Source organism: Lissotriton helveticus, chromosome 7 (assembly GCF_964261635.1).
Source record: "Lissotriton helveticus chromosome 7, aLisHel1.1, whole genome shotgun sequence".
Taxonomy (NCBI): domain Eukaryota; kingdom Metazoa; phylum Chordata; class Amphibia; order Caudata; family Salamandridae; genus Lissotriton; species Lissotriton helveticus.
The window spans coordinates 337946131-337965826 of NC_136068.1; positions in this window are offsets into that span (position 1 = coordinate 337946131).

Here is a 19696-nt window from a genome sequence, read left to right on the forward strand (position 1 = left end):
GTCGCATCTCTCCCTGCTTCTCGAAGCAAGGATCATGCTCAGAGCCGGCTTTAGAGCCGGTGGCGCCCGGTGCGACAATCAGTTTTGGTGTCCCCACATACCATGACCACCTCCTCGTATTCTCTCATTAACACCGGGCAAAGTTGCCCCTCATCTCTCTAATCATGTTATTGCTAAACACAGCGCACCCTCTGAGGTAAGCGACCCCCACCAAAGATCAGCGCCCAGTGCAGCCGCACCAGTTGCACTGCCCTAAAGCCGGCCCTGATCATGCTCCACAAAAAGCACCAGCAAATAAAATAGAGGTAAATACTTTGGGTCTTATTTATGAAGGCCTTGCGCCGCCGGTGCGTCACTTTTTCCCATTTTAAAAGTGACGCACGGCGGCGCAAGGCCTTCATAAATAAGGCCCTTTAATCCTGTGATTACAAAGTTACCTGTGTTGAACTAGGACATTTTTAAAGTGAATAATCACGTTAGCTTCCCCATAGGTGTAATGCGTAACTCAATACACAATGGCCTAGCCGCACTTATAAAGAGAAAACTAGAACTCTAGAATGAAAAATATGCTATGGATTATATGTTATATTGCACAGTATTATATCTTTTGAGTTATGCCATGCAATGTCATAAAAGGAAGCAAGGCGCATTGTGCACTTTATTTCACTTCCTCTGACCTGGAAAGAGAAGGATTTCCGTAGTGATTCTATTCCTCAGTGAAGGAAATTATTTGTATTTCAAAGAAGCTGTACAAGGAATAAAAGATGGCAGTGCTTGGCCACGATTCCGGCTCTTATTTGTTTGACAAGCCTGTCCACATTTTCAAGGGAAGGGTCAGACAATAGACCCAACCAGGTGAGAGCATTGTTTGCCTTCTCTACCGATTGTCATGTTCTGTTGTGCAATTCAGTAATACACTATGCTGTATAATTCCATTTTAAACAGAGAGGTGGGCGAAGCAACACATTACTAGTGAGAGAGAGAGCTGACCTTCAAATGAGACAAGGGCCTGGGTTCTTTCTAAGAGCCCCTGTACAAGAAAAGGCTTGAAAATGTCATGTGCACTCATTATGTGGCCCAGATTCATATTATACATGGATCAAGATTATAGCCTGTTAAGTCAAATATAAGAGACGTTTTTTAACGTGCACAGCCCTGTTTCACGTATTTCAAATGCTCATATATTCAATAATGAAGAAAAAGAAGTGAAGTTAAAATGTTTGCCTAGGCTCACATAAATTGATCAGGTGAGGAAGCCGGGACTGATCCCAAATTCTCTCTTTTTGCACTGTGCAATTCAGCCACTAGATAGGCATCTCTTTCTCCTATTTTACATCATAGATTAACGATGGTCTTTAAATCTTGCTGCAAGATGTTAGAGAGTGGGAGGCAGACAGAAGCCACATAAAAGCTCGGCTCGTTTTGGGCTTGTTGTTTCACAGCTTTTGGATTGCTGGGTCTACAGTGTGCATGTCCGACTGGACATCCCAAGATGTCAAGATGCCCGGCCAACCCGACATGAGCAGTGTAGACCAGTGCTGACATCCTGCTTTTGCAGAATTCAGCCCCGCCCCCAAGCGCGCACTGTAGACAGCGCAAGCTGGTGGCAAATACATAAATTGGCATTGAAATGTCATTTTGTTTATTTGTGTTTGCCTGCTGCGGTCGTAGCAGGCGGGGGACGCTCTTTAACTCCTGGGGAGGAGCTGCCCCTGTCAAGGTTCCAAGAGGAGCTTCAACTGAGCCAGACATCTAGCTCCAGCCTCCAGCATTCAGTAGCTTGCCCAGCTCTGTTTATGCTATATTATGTTGAGACATGCTATCTGTCATATTACTCTGTGTTATTTGATGCGATGTTATGCTTAAAATGGCCTGTTATATTTTGCTGTGATGATGTATGCTATATTGCGTTCGATTATCAATTAATCAATCAAAACATTTATAGAGCGCGCTACTCACCCCTGAGGGTCTCAAGGCGCTGGAAGAGGGGGGAGGGGGTGCTGCTACTGCTCAAAAAGCCAGGTCTTGAGGTGTTTCCTGAAGGTGAGAGTATGTGTTTCATTACATTATGTTGCATCTTGTTACATTACTATTACGTTATACGCTGAGCTGGATAAGCCAGCAAAATATGCTTTTTTTACTTTCAACATGGAAGGTCAATTTCCTGACGTAGTCTGCAGGGTAAGGTTTACTACCTGCACAAAAGAAAAATCACCAAATCTGTAACGTTACCTGTTCCTGCTGGGAGGTGAAGAGATGAGTGGCTGGCTCACCTTTAATCATTAAAATATATTGAACTCATAAATATGCATGCAGTCATCTACATAATTAATTCATTATGAGGACATGCAATGTTTTAATCTCCATTGACCTCTAGCTGGCCTTACAGGACTCTGATTGCTAATGCGGCCACGGCGAGTCAAGCGCTTCAAGCTGAGGTTTGCTTTCCTGCACCACCTCATGCTTCGACAAATGGCAAATGTTCTTGTGCAAGGTACCTTTTCACTGTATTTCTTCTAAAGATGTTCCCCCATTACCAAGGTTCAGACTTTCTATGCTGTCTACTTGCCTTCCGTCCTGGCAGACTGTTTTCTAGCTAGAAAATAGCTAGAGACAAGGGATAGGAAGTGAGGAGCCACTCTGAACCTGAGCAGAGCCCGAATGGAACAGAACGAACATGTGTGGGATTGGGCACTGCCGAAAAAAGTAATGCATGCCCTTAAAGCAGGGTTCTACAATGTCAACCCTGGAGGGCCGGATCCATGGAAGATTTTAGCATATCCCTATTTAGATAAATGTAGTTATCTTAAAAATCTGGCCTGGATCCAGTCTTCAAGGACCGACTTTGGAGAACTGTGCCTTAACCCGTTAACCGCAGTGCACAATACTCCGCAGTGCGGGCGTTCTCTTGAGCGGGCGGGGCTGCGTCACCCAAAGGACGTGCACAGCACTAGCGGGGTAGTGCTCGCGACGGCCGTTGGCCAACGCATGCACGCAACGGGTTAAAGCATAGATACTAACAAACAATTTCTCAGGGGCCATTAGGTATGGTATGGGGCGTGACTGAAGGCCTCTTTGTTACTAGCGGTGGCTGATGAGTAGAAAACATTGTGCATGAATTACAAAGCATAATTCCTGGGCCCCTGGTTGTTCTACTGAATATAGATCTGAACAGCCACTGAGTTTATCAAATGTGATTACTGTGTCTTAATAACTTATTTGTTTCCTTTCCAACTTTCTGCAGAGTAGCCTCGAGCACTCACCAATACTACATTGGTGAGTACAAAGAAAGTACCCTTTTTAGCCTAATAGAATTTTAATTGTATTGGGACACCAAACATCAGTATCCACCATGGATGCTGCCAAGTACGTGTCTACTTCCTCACGATCCAGAGAAAAAGCCTCAAAATCTCCTACTGTTTCCTATAAAAAAAACTAGACTAGAAGCCACCACAAATTAGATATTACCCCAGAGAAGACAGCAGTCTAAATGTGCCTTTGTGAGAAAGTTAAAAGCCTTATTGACCTTAAACAAGCAGTTTGACATTGTTTTCCTGGTTCTCCTTCTTGACCATTTTGTTCTTTTCCCCCTTATCTGCATTTATGCGAGAACTTTGAAAAAAGCTCTTCCATAGGAATTCACAATGATGTAATTTTCCCAGGACACACTTGACAGAATACGCTTTATTCATTCAGGATTTTGATTTATTCATGTGTTTATGGACAAATGGGAGATAGTTGCCAGTAATGACTGATGGCCCGTCACTATCCCTGATTTAATGCAACACCATAACATGCTATTTAGATAGCGAGATGGCTCAGTGAGTTCAACATTCGCTGATGACAAATACAGTGAATAGGTGGTCACTAGTTTGAATCCCAGCAAGTCAGACTCAGCCTTTCATCCTTCTGAGGCCAGTAACAGCAATACCAGAAATTGGTTACCATTAGAATATGTTATTTATAGTGCTTAGAAACTATTAAGTGCCATATAAAACATTATTATTGTTACAATTTAATCTAAAATTCTGCCTGTGCTCTACATTGGAATCACTATTTAGGTGTGTGGGATTCTCAAACTTTCAATACTTCTTTTGGTGGTTGAAACTAGTCTCCTGAAATGACAATGTTGTACTTTCTATTAAATTACTCCAGGACTGGTCATTAACTTAATTAGACTACGTACAGTCTCCCTCCCTCTCTACGTTCAGGACTGCTTCCCTGAATGTGTTTGCATTCTTCATTAGTATTTCTGAAGTTAAGTCTGTTCCCAAATAGGTGTTGGGCAGCACATTGTGTTAAAAAAGATCTTTTAGGTGCTCCACGTTTCTTATTCTCATTCATGCTGTAAATAAAGTCGGGTCCTTCAAAGGTACTTCAGTGCAGCTCTTGCTCATATTCCAAGGTGCACCATGACCAGGACCCTCAAGAATGGATGTCATTTAGGGGTCGCCAGGGGTCGCAGCTGCGACCCCTGGCTTGCCACTTACCTCCCCCCTGCACTGCCTCTGTGACGCCAAGCCTAAGAGGTGGCAAAATCAGTGCCTGGAACACAGGGGCAGCTCTTTCGTATGGATGTAGGTTGGGGGATTCACTTTCCTGGTTTTCTGTCAATCTCTTTACTACTCAAATAGCGAATAATATTATTCACTGTTAGTGTAATGAAAATTTGAGGGCACTTAGCTGGAATATTTTCCTATCTGGCAGCTAAGGTAAGTAAAAAAAGCTTTTAAATGTATGTTGCGATTGCAGATGAGAGTGTGTTTATTTAAGAGAGTGTGTGAATGCGTGTGAATGTATAAGCATGTGTGAGTGAAAGTAAAGGTCAAATGGCATGTGATGTCACTTTCGGTACCCTTGGCATTTTAGTGAATAGATGTCTATGTCCTTCAGGCTTTATACACCTGCCTGTAAGACAAGGGGCCTCTGTGAATTAATACAGGGGTCCTGGAGGGTTTTGAGAGGGTATATGGAGTACGTCCTCCCAGCGAATACTCTACAACAAAAAATACTCCAAAATCAACCTACTAAAAGAACAGATAGTTCAATGTAGGTGGTACACATAGGAAAAGAAGGGGACCTACATATGATGTGGGATTTAACACTGACTCACTAGGGATGTGTTTGATATGCTAACCATATCTCCGTGTATGGTGGAGGGGGGCAACACTAGTTGTTTTTAGTTACCCTCACACACCCTAGTGGTGTCATGCTTCATCATCGGGTCACCCCGACTCCTATAGGTCGGGGTGGGCTCAACCACAGTGTTGGGAAGCTCTTATGATAGTGAAGGCAATGGGGTGTATATAAAATACCTCAATCAAATCCCCGGTATCCCTTTATTCATGGGTCTGATTGGGTTGTTAAAAAATATAAAAAGTAAGGGTATATTAGGTTTTTTATGGTCCTATGACCCTAGTGAAGTGCCGACATGTTTCAGTCCTTATGAGGCCATAAAGGTCCCGGACTTTCTTCAGGGCAAGATTCAAAAAGCCCCCATATATGTGGGGATGATAACAAGGGGAATACCCTACTCTATCAATGTGAAGAGGGAAGAGTAGCTTCTCCTCGTGTATGTGTAGTACTATTAGTACGAAATGCCAGGCCAAACCATCACACTCTATTTGACTCAAATGATGTGACAGTGTGAAGTGAGATATTAAAATAATAGTCGAGGTCTCAATTGCAGTAAAAATCACACAAGACAGACAAACATACATGTGCTGCATTCGTATATCGCACTCTGTAAACACAATTCCATGCAACAATTAGTAGTTCGTATTGTCCCTTACCCAAATTATGTTGGGCATGGGCATCTCAGTGAATGGGACGTTAGGGCATTCTCTCCTAATTAAAGTGTGGTTCAATGTCAGGTATCGATCTTTTGCCTAAATGGGTCTAGCGTTACAAAGCAGGCTTCAGCTGGGGTATGTATAGCTCGTAGAAGTCCACTGTTTGTTACATGAAATCACCACTTACTTGTTTAGAGGATGCTCCCTACCGAAATGGATAGACCCGCTCGCCGGCTTGTCGCTGCTGTTCCAGCCGGTGCGCTCAAAAGTTCTGTTTATTTCCGTGTTGCGCGTCAGGAGTATGACGCATAACCGGAAGTGGTTTGACACGAACTATTGGATGTCATATGATGAGAATGCCACTATATACTATATTGAGTGACATAGTATGAGAGCACTTGTGTTCTCCACCAATTGAGCATGTTCACTGAGAATTCAGCATGCCACATGAGGGGATTTTACACAAAAATACGGATAATGTCTGTTTTTGATAAAATTTCATATGCAAACATTTTTTTTCCACAGATGGAGCCTGGCATTTCATACTAATAGTACTACACATACAAGAGGAGAAGCTACTCTTCCCTCTTCACATTGATAGAGTAGGGTATTCCCCTTGTTATCATCCCCACATATATGGGGGCTTTTTGAATCTTGCCCTGAAGAAAGTCCGGGACCTTTATGGCCTCATAAGGACTGAAACATGTCGGCACTTCACTAGGGTCATAGGACCATAAAAAACCTAATATACCCTTACTTTTTATATTTTTTAACAACCCAATCAGACCCATGAATAAAGGGATACCGGGGATCTGATTGAGGTATTTTATATACACCCCATTGCCTTCACTATCATAAGAGCTTCCCAACACTGTGGTTGAGCCCACCCCGACCTATAGGAGTCGGGGTGACCCGATGATGAGGCATGACACCACTAGGGTGTGTGAGGGTAACTAAAAACAACTAGTGTTGCCCCCCTCCACCATACACGGAGATATGGTTAGCATATCAAACACATACCTAGTGAGTCAGTGTTAAATCCCACATCATATGTAGGTCCCATTCCTTTCCTATGTGTACCACCTACATTGAACTATTTATACACCTGCCACCTTGGCTCACTTCCCCTCCTAATTGTCAGCAGCCAGCCAGTTGAGCAGCAGTAACATGATTCTGTTCACCAGGGGCTGCATAAAAAAGGCTGAAGGGCTTTGAGTATACCTAACTTTAAGTATGGAAACTAAAGTATAGGTCTACTGCCCATGGGAAATTCCCAGAAACAGTAGATGTTGTGTGTTGAAGGTTTTGGACATTTGCTTGTGTTTCCTAGCAAATACCACCAATGCTCTGTTACATACGTACACTCTAACTTTGGATCTTCACCTGATCTGAAAAATTCTTCATTTAGCCTGAAAAGTTGAGTCAACATCATTGAGACATGCTGGTCCATTCTATCTGACCATTGGATCTGTAAGAAGTTGGGTTACTGGTTGGAGGGGAGGGGGTGAAACCCTACTCAAGCATTGACCGCACTCCTTGTCTGGTAAAGTCACAAGCAAACCTCAAATCAACCTGTGCTCAACCCTCTGGCAGCTTTGCACAGAGCAGTCAGGCTTAACTTAAAGGCAATAAGTAAAATATTTATGCTGCACTCCAAATAGTAATATAGTGAAAACAAGACGCAAGAAAAAAAAACCACAAATAAAGAAAATAGAGTAAGTGTTAATAAGTCAAAAAAAACTAAAACAACAAAAATCCAATAAGTAGAAATGAAGATATACAATTTGAAAGATTTCAGTGAATATTGTGCCAAAAAGTACAAAGCAGCAACTGTTGTTATCTGGATGCGCCAGACCAGGATAAAGTCACAAGTTCAGGCCGACGGCGATGCAGCATGGGCCAGCTAGAGGGTTGCTGAACACAGTACCTTAAGACCGGGTCCTTACCAAATAAAATCAGTACAGCTAATACTTCTTCCCGCCACACCTATCGAGTTGTGCTATAAAGACTTAGTCAATGTGAGTGTTAAATATCTTTAACATGGTATAATAGAGGAGCATGAAGAGGTTAGCCATTAATACAAGATTCCAAATTGAGAAAGGTGTGATTATTGGTTATTATGTCATCTTCCAAAGATCACTGATCTAGTCTAGTTTAAGCAACATGTCGTCTTGTTCAGTCTTCAGGGAGCACAGCATTCACAGACTAGCTAAAGCGAATCAATAATCCATAATTACCACCAGAAGCTTGATTAGGCATCCTCTCTCTTTCTATTCTCCAAAAGCAGTATGAAGGTCATATTCCAAGCAATCATGGTATCCTCCGTACATTGGCGAGACTACCTACTAGTGCGTATTTTGTCACAATATTAGGTCATGTATCCAAAGTTTCCATTAGGAGCTCGTTGCCAGTACTTCTGAATGTTGGGGTTGCTGAGTAACAAGGTTACCTAGTCTTGATTCCAACTCATGCCTCTTTCTTATATCCCCCCATACTTTTCCCTCCTAAATTCATTCTTGTAGGCTCGTTTTCAATCTATGAATTCTCCTTTTCCACCATTCATCAGTCTGTTTCATCTAATTTGTTGTACCTTTGTTGTCTTTTTCTGTTTCGCTTTAGGTGTAACTCTAATTCTGATGATGGGAAAAACGACCTGGTTCTCAGAAATCAATGCCAGTGTGCCAGCCAAAATACATGCATACCAAAAGGCTCACACTTATAATTTCAGGGTTCACTCTCTCTCTCTCTCACTCTCTCTCTCTCTCTCTCTCTCTCTCTCTCTCTCTCTCTCTCTCTCATCGCATGCATGACACACTCAGCAGGCACCAAAGTCATAACACAGGCAAAGCATGTAGTTCTTTTAATATAAGATTGCAGAATTCTATGAATAAATCATTCATAAACGTTGCTGTTCAAAGTGAGGCACATATCTGTCCAAACATATGCCCCATTCATCTGTAGAACCTAAACTCCTTAAAACAGAACAATTTGAACTAAATCAGGGCTCAAAATATTTCATATTCTTATATAATCTATGAAGTACATTGCAAAAGCGTTGTGTGTGCTGAATAGCACAGGTCAATGTGAGAAAATAAATCATAGTTACTGTCTAGCAAATGGCCCTGGTTCAGGCCACTTTAATGTGCCTGGAGATATGAGAATAAAGTGGCTTCACAGAATGGGAAGTGCTTCCATCACTTTTTAAAGGTAAAGGAGAGAATGTAGCCTTACAGCTAGAGTGGTCGACTCTCAGCAGGGACACTCAACTTCCTGTGATTCTGGGAAAATCACGTAATCTCCCTATGCCTAAAAAAAATGATTGTGTCCATCTGAAATTAAACTGGTGCTCATGTAAAGCGCTCTGATACCTGATATCTTCAGGTCGAGTTCGCACTATATGAAAATCTAAAACAAATTTTTAAAAGGAGCCAATTTGGAATTTAGCAGACTACCGCCGCCATATTTAGAGATCACTGCTGGCCCAGCGATGATCTCTATGCCTTCACAGGCACCGCCTGGCAGTGCTTTTCAGGTGGCCCGCTCCAGATTATTTCTATTTTTCCAAAATTAACTTTCAAAGTAGTCGGTCATTTAAAAAAAAACATTCCGTCTGTAACTGGCAGGTTTTCCGGGGGGTAACAAAAAAAATCAAACCAATTGCTCTAAAGAGGGAGTGGGTTGATACCCTTATTCTGGTGGTCCCTACTCTGTCGGGCTGTCAGAGTAAGCTTTCAGATGGCAGAGCCAGTGGTGGCGCCACTGTGGCAAACATGACGGTCTACCCAACTTATAATAGAGTAGGCTGACTGAGGTGTGACAGACGGGTCCGGATTGGGAACAACAACCAGCCCTGGCAGATTGCTGCTTGACTGGCCTTGGGAGGGGGGAGGGGGGACGGGTTCTAGCAAGAAGCAGCACTCCAGCTTGTGGTACTGGGGGCCGATATTGCAGCACTGCTGCATAACCGGTCGCCAGTGACAAAACCGTCCCCCATGGACACAAAACCGTCCCCCAACCCTTCGGCCCAACAGGGAAATGCCCCCTGCCTGCTTCGGCCAGTCCGGGCCTGGTGACAGACATGGTATTCTACTACATTTGTAGTGAATTACCCTGTCCACTAAACTCTAAATAGCCTTCAAAGTGTTCATACATGTTCACTTCCCACATCTCCATTGTTACCGAAATAGTTCGGCCCTACTTTCTTCCATGGTCAGCATCATTTTATACAGATCGGAACACCATTTACTTAATGAAGACACATAAGGATTGGTGTGCTTTATGGAGATTGGTGTGGTGGAGTTGTGTTATAAAAACGCCATAGTTTCCAAGTGGAGGCATCTGATTTCATTCCATTCATACTTGGACCTGTTGTACCAGTTTCTTTATTCTTGGTGGATTATACCACGTATTGATATCCATTCCTTGTTTTGCCGTCTTTGATTCTCTACAGAAAAAAAACCTTGGTTTCCTAGAACCACAACTGGGAAATTAGGTGAGTCAAAGCTGGCCAAGTGATAACTTTTTTATCTGATTGTCTTTCTTTATCTTGGCTTTCAATTCTTCTTTTAAGTCACAGGGACAATAAGGCACCGTATCTTCTTGTCAGGTTTTCCATCTCGGTTCTTCAGATATGGTCCAATTTCTTAGTCATCTGATTAGATTACACCCACAACTTGTCTTTCTCTGGTTGTATCTCTGTTTTTGTCTTAGGGTACACTACCAGCTTATTTCATTCCATGCATTTGTGAGGGGTCTCTTGATGAAGGGCACTCCAAGCTAGCCAACCTAAACAACTTTCCCCAGAAACCATGGTGAGCATTTCACAATGTATGTTCCTTTACCGCCTGCACCCTAGATAAACTCAAGTTATCTATCAGTCTTTAATTTGCAGATATCTGTTTTCACTGAGATATTTTATGCTTTAGCTTCCATTGCAAAATAGCTGATCATTGGAAATATTTTAAATACATTTGGATTGTCCATAATTGTTGAAAAACAAAAAGGGAGCTGAGTACATTGGGCATCTCTCAGGCGTTTAAAATCAATCAACAATCCAGAGCTTGGGATTCTGTAAAGAAGCACTGTGCTGCCCTGTTTTACTATATTTTAGCAGCTCTTCTTGAAAAGTTACTCGTGGTATCAATTCTAATTAAGTTTGTTATTACAGCGTGAATGACCATTCGTAAGATACTTTAACAATCCTTTTCAGGTCTACACTGGCTCCCTTAGTGGCTCTATGGACTTTATTAAAGCAGCCCCTAATTCCATAATGATCATGTAACTGAATTTACTAGACTAATCTGAATCACCTGAGTTGCAGGTACACTGTGGGTCTGAATCATTTCAACCAGGCTCTTAGACTGCTTCAATCAGACAAAATGTATGGGTGATGCACTGAGTGAAAATGAGAGAACAGATGTGGAAATTGGTGTGGAAAGGACTGATTCCTTCGATATGCCCCCAGAGCATGGAAGAAGTGTCTATGCTCATGGTATCAATAGTTCTTGCGGACATGGGAAATACTGGGCCATTTCCTGGCTGACTTGTTATAGGAATCTACGTTATTTAATATTGCTATTTAATATCCACCTAAACCTGTACTTGCAAAGAGCTTAGAACTTCATGATAGCTCTATCAATAATTACTTCAGTACCGTACATACAAAACTTAACTATATTTTATATTTGTTTTTTCTATTAGTAAGCAAATTAAACAGTTATGCATTTTAATTATCAAAAATAAAACTGTCGACAGGAAATCTCATTTGCATGTTATCATTTAATTTTTCTCACCCTTTGCCTTCTGTGAAGCCTTTTGGGCTTTTCCTCATTATTGATCTTTTCCTGTCGAAGGCGTTATCACACTACAGTGGGACGACCCTCAACTCTGCAATGCTTTTGTAAAATGTAAAACACTGGGAGGAGCACTTCGTACAGCATAAATGCAATCATAAGTAGATAACAAGGTTTCACATGTTTGATTAAATGAAAATTGAAATAAACCTCTTAAAGTCAGCTACTTCAATCATTGAGCATATTGTTTTAAATAGCATTGGAACAGGTGTTCTCTGGTATTTGGGAAGAACATGCACTGATCTACGCTGTGCCTCCCACTATATTGCATGAGTAATAGCAGTAGACGTGGGTGGAAAGCTCCGCTTCTCTCATGGAGTTTGTAGAATTTGGGCACTGCACGATACGCGGAGGAGCATTGAGCTCCTGGATTCCTCCTTCCAGTGTAAAGCAGAGTTTCTGTTTCCGTTCGCGTGCTCGAGATTTGGTTTTGGCCCTCGCTCACGAGCGCTACAATATTCTCGGGCTGCTAGCGAGTGTGCGCAAGGTTTCGCTCTCGCTCACACAGCTTTCGTCTATGACAGCACTAATATAGTGCTGCTCTTGATCACGAACGCACCCCTTGAGTCACATTTGTGCTCTAGAAGCAGCTAAATCTACTCAAAAAGAGGTTTTCGAGTGGACCGTTCAAATATTTTTTTAGTGCGAGAATCCTTTTTTTAAACTTTTAAAAAGTGCCCCAGAGACTTCAACTTCCTGGTACTGTCCAGCAGGCTCCTCCCAGTGCTTTGTCCTTCTCCAGGTCACTTTTCATTTGGAATTGGAGCTGGAAGGATCACTCTCTTTTTTTAGGAATTGAGCACTTGCTCCTCTTTGCATAGCATAGGTGTATTAAGTAGTAATGGTGCTGATTATCCGGAGGAGAAAGCAATCCATTGTTTATTTTAAGAAAAGTCTTTATTAGTTACATGACATGGTCTTCCTATGTACTTTAATTATTGATGCTCTGTAGGTAAAGTAGCAAAACAGCCGACACGTGTTTCGCCCTCGGGTCAGTACGACCTGGGCTTTCTCACGGCTTTCATAATAGAAATTGAGGTCAGTACAACTCTTATAAATTGCAGCATATCATTCTTCAGGAATTTTAAAGCAAGTAACTGTAGTTTTGTTATTCAGCCAAAAAAGGACCCGGGTCCATCTCTCACGAGGAAATGTTAAAATGTGGACCTCTGTTCAATCCTTCTAAAAGGATCACTCTCTTTGTCTGCTGCATATATACCATTGGATTTAAGGACTTTGTGTTTTAGATTTCACAAGTAACTTCAAGAATTCTTTGACAAACTTGTTGTTTCTTTGATAGAGTGCAAGCAAAAGGATTTATTTGTACGTTTATTCAATTTTTCAAATGTATTATGGCGGGTGGCCTGCAGTTTCAGTAGGGGTCTAGTTATATGTTTCATTTTTCTTCTTTTGTAGAGGAACAATGTTGCACAGTGCAGTACATTTTTTCCATGTTTGTTACATTTGCAATATTTATTTACCTTTCTATGTGGCCTTGTCTGCCAATGGGCCATCCAGTCAGTAGGCCCAGGCCAGTACTAGTCATGGATGCATGAAACAACTTTTTCTGTGGCATATGTTGTTTTGAAACACCATTTATGGCTGGGATGGCATTAGATTAAATAAATAAATTGGATTTTTTTGTATTCCTTATTTTTGTATGTACAAATAGTGTATATGTAGGGTAATATTTGATGTCCTGGGACGATGTGTGCTGTTTTAAAAGTTTTATAGCTCGGTTAAGTTTTGTTTTTTGGCATTGCTGAATTAATGGTAGTGTTTTCTTCATTGTTACCATGTCTCCTTTGTCTGGCCAGTGAGTGTGCTTGCCATACGCCACCATATGGCTTTGTACTAAATGTCATTTGGCCAGGGGCAATTTTGTGGAGTCTGTGTCCATAGGCCTGAATTTGTTCTCTTTGTTCCTGATGCCTCCTTGTTTATTGTTCTATCTTAACCATGTAGCTGGTGACCATTTTGTGGTCAAGCCAGTGTGCATTTGCCATAGGCTTGCATGTGTTCTTTGTTACCCATGCCTCCTTGCTTGCTGTTGTTGTTTGACCATGTGGCTGGTTGCAATTTTGTGCATCAACCCAGTGTGTTTTTGCCATAGGCTTGCATGTGTTCCTTGTTCTCCATTCCTCCTTGTTTGCTGTTGTTGTTTGACCATGTGACTGGTGGCCATTTTGTGCATTCAGCTAGTGTATTTTTGCCATAGGCTTGCATGTGTCCTTTGTTTCCCATGCCTCCTTGCTTGCTGTTGTTGTTTGATCATGAGGCTTGTGGCCATTTTGAGCATCCAGCCAGTGTGCCTGTGCCATAGGCTTGCATGTAATATTTGTTCTCATGCTTCCTTGCTTGCTGTTGCTATCTGACCATGTGGCTGGTGGCCATTTGGTGCATCCAGCCTGTGTGTTTTTGCCATAGACTTGCATGTATTCTTTGTTACCCATGCCTCCTTGCTCGCTGTTGTTGTTTGACCACATGGCTGACTGCCATTTTGTGCATCCAGCCAGTGTGCCTTTGCCATAGGCTTGCATGTGTACTTTGTTCCCATGTCTCCTTGCTCGCTATTGTTTTTTGACCATGTTGCTGGTGGTCATTTGGTGTATCCAGCCAGTGTGTTTATGCCATAGTCTTACATGTGTTCTTTGTTTCCCATGACTTCTTGCTTGCTGTTGTTGTTTGATCATGAGGCTGATGGCCAATGTGTACCTTTAGACAGCGTGCCTTTGCCATAGGCTTGCATGTGTTGTTTGTTACCCATGCCTCCTTGCTTACTGTTGTTGTTTGACCATGTGGCTGATGGCCATTTTGTGCATCCAGCCAGTGTGACTTTGCCATAGGCTTGTATATGTTCTTTCTTCCCATTCCTTCTTGTTCGCTGTTGTAGTTTTACGATGTGTCTGGTGGCCATTTTGTGCATTCAGCAGTGTGCCGTTGCCATAGGCTTGCATGTGTTCTTTGTTCTCCATTCCTCCTTGCTCACTGTTGTTGTTTGGCCATGTGGCTGGTGGCAATTTGGTGTATCCAGCCAGTGTGTTTTTGCCATAGGTTTGCATGTGTTCTTTATTCCCCATTCCTTCTTGCTCAATGTTGTTGTTTGACCATGTGGCTGGTGGTCATTTGGTGACGGGATCCCCCCTGACCTATTTCTCAGTAATATAGATTTATGGGCCCCTTTGATGACCAGGGTCATAAATACTGCCGTCTCTTGTGACCTGCCACCATCTTGGTCAAAAGCAATTATTGTGCCAATCTTTAAAAAGGGCAACAGGGACGACCCTAAGTGCTATCGGCCGATTTCCCTGATTGACGTATCGGCCAAACTTTTGGGTAGGGCAATCCTTAACAGACTGTCCGAGTGGACCGATGAGAATAACATCTTCTCGGACACTCAATACGGGTTTAGGACAGGGAGGTCTACCAGCGACCAATGCCTGAACCTTTATATGCTGACTGCCAAATACACTTTGGCTAGTGATGAACCTATTTATATGGGTTTCATGGATTTGGCTGCAGCATTTGACCACGTCAACAGAGGAAAGCTATGGGACATGATGTCAAGTATGGGGATTGATAGTGGTTTAATCTCCATACTAAGGGAATTACATAGCGATACTACGGCCAGGGTTCGATTTAACATGGAGGGAGGTTTGTCTGACTCCTTTCCATGTAAGAGCGGAGTCAGACAAGGTTGCATCCTTGCCCCTTTTTTGTTCTCCCTTTATATTAACAACTTGGAGCAGTTTCTTTTGGGTTTAAAGGCAGATTCCCCCAGGGTCGGGCAGAGGCACATCCCTGTCTTGCTTTACGCGGACGACGCGGTTCTGCTCGCGCGCACCCCGCGCAGTCTACAAATCCTGATTGATGGGTTCGTTAACTTTATGAGCACCCTGGATCTATCTGTCAACCTGGGTAAATCCTATGTGCTCCTGGCCGGCAAAAAACCTTCCTCTAAATTTACTTACACAATAGGTACCCATATTTTAGAGGAGGTCAAAACGTTCACTTATCTCGGAGTGACTTTCGATGGTGCTTTACAGTTTAACTCCTTGGTGACGGAACGTTGTTGCAAAATGATTGCCTCAAACGGGGCAATAGCAGGATACGGCAGGAGATTAGGTAGATGGAGCCTGGAACAGGTGGTGAATTTGTATTGCTCCGTATCATGCTCCAAAGTAATCTACGGGGCAGAAGTATGGGGCTTTGTGAACACCACTAGAATCCAACAGGAAGAAAACAAATATTTGAAATCTATCCTGAGGGTACCAACCAGCACCGCTGGATTTATAGCCCACAGGGAGCTAGGGAGGCCATACCTGGAGGACCTGTTAAAATTTAGGCCAATTGTGGCCTGGTTAAAAATATGGGCTAATCCAGAGGCGCATCTAAGCAGAGAAATTTTATTGGACTGCTTGGATAGGACCAATTGCATGCGTATCCCTTGGCTCAAATATGTGAAAAATACCCTCGAAGATTTAGGTTTTGGAAACCTCTTCACGAACCCTACAACAATTTTAGCCCAGCATAAGAAACAAGTAGGGGAAATTTTCCTAGAGCGGAAAATCCATTACAGAGCTGAGGCAGAAACACTCAAAAAGACTGTGAGGGCGCATAATCTGGTGAAGAGTGTGGAGGGTATGGAGCCTTATCTGTATCTCATGCACAATGCACAGGATAGATTTCTTATGTGCCGTTTTAGACTGAATCTACTTCCCTTTATGTTGGCTTCCCCAGCAGGTTTTTCTACATCAATTGAGCAGAAGGGACCCTGCGGCTGCGACAATAGGTCTCCGCAGGACTCCCTTCATTTTGTTTTGCTCTGTCCCTACTTTTCTATGCCCAGGCGCAGTTTTCTTGTAAATATTTTAAAAAATGCCCATCAGGAACGTGCTAGGGATGCGCTAGTCTTTTTGCAAAAAGCCTCCGATCCCCTTACCCTGTGTTGTATCATGAATTTCATTAAGGTTGCGGTCCGATTAAGGATGACCAGGGGTTAGGTATGAAAGACTTTGGATCATCTATTGTATGCTTATGGATTTGTATATTGATATTTTTTTTTACCTATGCTGACTTTGTATAAGGATCTTGATCTATGTTTAATAACTTTTTATCAATGTATATATGTTTGTGCTTTTATGGTGTTTTTTAATCACCGAGTAAAGATTCTTAAATGAAAAAATGGTGCATCCAGCCAGTGTGCTTTTGCCATAGGCTTGCATGTATTATTTGATCCCCATTCCTCCTTGCTCACTAATGTTGTTTGACCACGTGGCTTGTGGCCATTTTGTGCATTCAGCCAGTGTGTTTTTGCCATAGGCTTGTATGTGTTCTTTGTTACCCATGCCTCCTTGCTCACAGTTGTTTTTTGACCACGTAGCTGATGACCATTTTGTGCATCCAACCAGTGTGCCTTTGCCATAGGCTTGCATGTGTTTTTTGTTCCATTGCCTCCTTGCTCACTGTTGTTGTTTGGCTGTGGCCGGTGGCCATTTTGTGCATCCAGCCAGTGTTCCTTTGCCATAGGCTTGCATGTGTTCTTTGTTCCCATGCCTCCTTGCTCGCTGTTTTTGTTTGACCATGTGGTTGGTGGTTATCTAGTACATCCAGCCCGTGCGTTTTTGCCATAGGTTTGCATGTGTTCTTTGTTCCCCATTCCTCCTTGCTCACTGCTGTTGTTTGGCCATCTGGCTGGTCGCCATTTTGTGCATCCATCCAGTGTGCTTTTACCATAGGCTTGCATGTATTCTTTGTTACCCATGCCTCCTTGCTCACTGTTGTTTTATGACCATCTGGCTGGTGGCCATTTGGTGCATTCAGCCAGTGTGTATTTGCCATTGGTTTGAATGTGTTCTTTGTTCCCCATTCCTCCTTGCTCGCTGTTGTTGTTTGACCATGTGGCTGTTGGACATTTTGTGCATCCATCCAGTGTGATTTTGCCATAGGCCTGCATGTGTTCTTTGTTCCCCATGCCTCCTTGCTCGCTGTTGTTGTTTGACTATGTGGCTGGCAGCTAGTTTGTGCATTTAGCCAGTGTGTCTTTGCCATAGGCTTGCATGTGTTCTTTGATCCCCATTCCTCCTTGCTCGCTGTTGTTGTTTGACAATGTGGCTGTCGGCCATTTTGTGCATCCATCCAGGGCGTTTATGTCCTAGTCTTGCATGTGTTCTTTGTTCCCCTGCCTCCTTGCTTGCTGTTGTTGTTTGACCATCTGACTGGCGGCCACTGTGTGCATCCAGCCAGTGTGCCTTTGCCATATGCTGCATTGATAGATGTGCTATCAGTTTAATAACATGCTTGAGGATCATTGTAGTATATGTATAATATCATTGTAGTATATGTATAATAAGAACATGATTTTGATGAATAATGCTTATATAATACATGCAGGTTTTTTATTTTGCACCTACTTCCCTCACAATAGGATTCTTCTCATCTACCGGTATACAACCTTTACAACGCAACTTTTACAACGCACTACCATTACAACGAAACTTTTACAGCGCAAAATCTATTACAACGCATGCATTTACAACGCAGTCATTACAACGCACACTACTACAACGCATACCATTACAACGCAGTCATTACAACGCATACCATTACAACGCAAAACTTACCATCCAACACTTACCCTACTGTTGCACCCCCTGGAGTTAGAATAGTAATTTTAACCCCTACACTATCCAACACTTTCCCTACTGTTGCACCCCCTGGAGTTAGAATAGTAATTTTAACCCCTACACTATCCAACACTTACCTTATATGCAATGTAATGTAATGCGTTGTAATGGTATGCGTTGTAAATGTAGTATGCGTTGTAGTGGAATGCGTTGTAAAGGTAGTTTCTAAGAATTCGTTGTAATGGTATGCGTTGTAATGGTGTGCGTTGTAATGGATGTTGCGGTGTAAAAAATGTGTTGTAAAGGTATGCGTTGTAAAGGTATGCGTTGTAAAAGTGTGCGTTGTAACGTCATACATCCTCATCTACCAATCAATCAATCAATCAATCAATCATGGCATTTGTATAGCGCACTACTCACCCGGAAGGGTCTCAAGGCGCTGGGGGAGGGAGGGCCGTCACTGCTCGAAGAGCCAGGTCTTGAGTTGCTTCCTGAAGGAAAGATGGTTCTGGGTTAGCCGGAGGTGGATGGGAGGGAGTTCCATGTCTTGGCTGCCAGGTAGGAGAAGGATCTTCCACTGGCGGTGGCTCGGCGGATGCGTGGAACGGTGGCGAGGGCGTGGTTGGTCGACCGTAGCTGGCCGGTGGGCGTGTAGAAGGTAAGGCGGTCGTTGAGGTACTTGGGGCCCAGGTCGTGGAGGGCCTTGTGTGCATGGGTGAGGAGTCTGAACGTGATCCTCTTGCTGACGGGGAGCCAGTGCAGGTCTCTCAGGTGGCCGGAGATGTGGCTGTGTCGGGGATGTCCAGGATGAGTCGGGCGGAGGCGTTCTGGATGCGTTGGAGTCTTTTTTGCAGTTTGGCTGTGGTGCCGGCGTAGAGGGTGTTCCCGTAGTCCAGCCGGCTGGTGACGAGTGCCTGGGTGACCGTCTTCCTGGTTTCAGTGGGGATCCATCAGAAGATCTTTCGGAGCATGCGCAGGGTGTTGAAGCATGATGACGATACGGTGTTAACTTGTCTGGTCATCGGGAGGGAGGAGTCCAGGATGAAGCCCAGGTTACGTGCGTGGTCCGTTGGCTTGGGAGTAGAGCCCAGTGTAGGGGGCCACCAGGAGTCGTCCCAGTACAAACTTCGGTACTTATTGGTGTTTTTTTATATTTATTTTTATTCTAATTTCATTTTAATCTCTTTACGTTTTGTAAAAAATGTACTTACATTTTTTATTTTTATTATTTTCATTGAAATGTTTTAATTTACATTTTATTATTTGCGAATTTGTATTATTCTTTTTTATTTATAATTCATGTATGTGTTAATTTTTTATTTTGCATTTTGCCTTGATCCATCCATCCATTCACAATAGGCGCACAGCATTTCAACAGCATTCAGTTTTTTTTAGGTACAATTCCATTTCCTCCCGGACAGTGCAC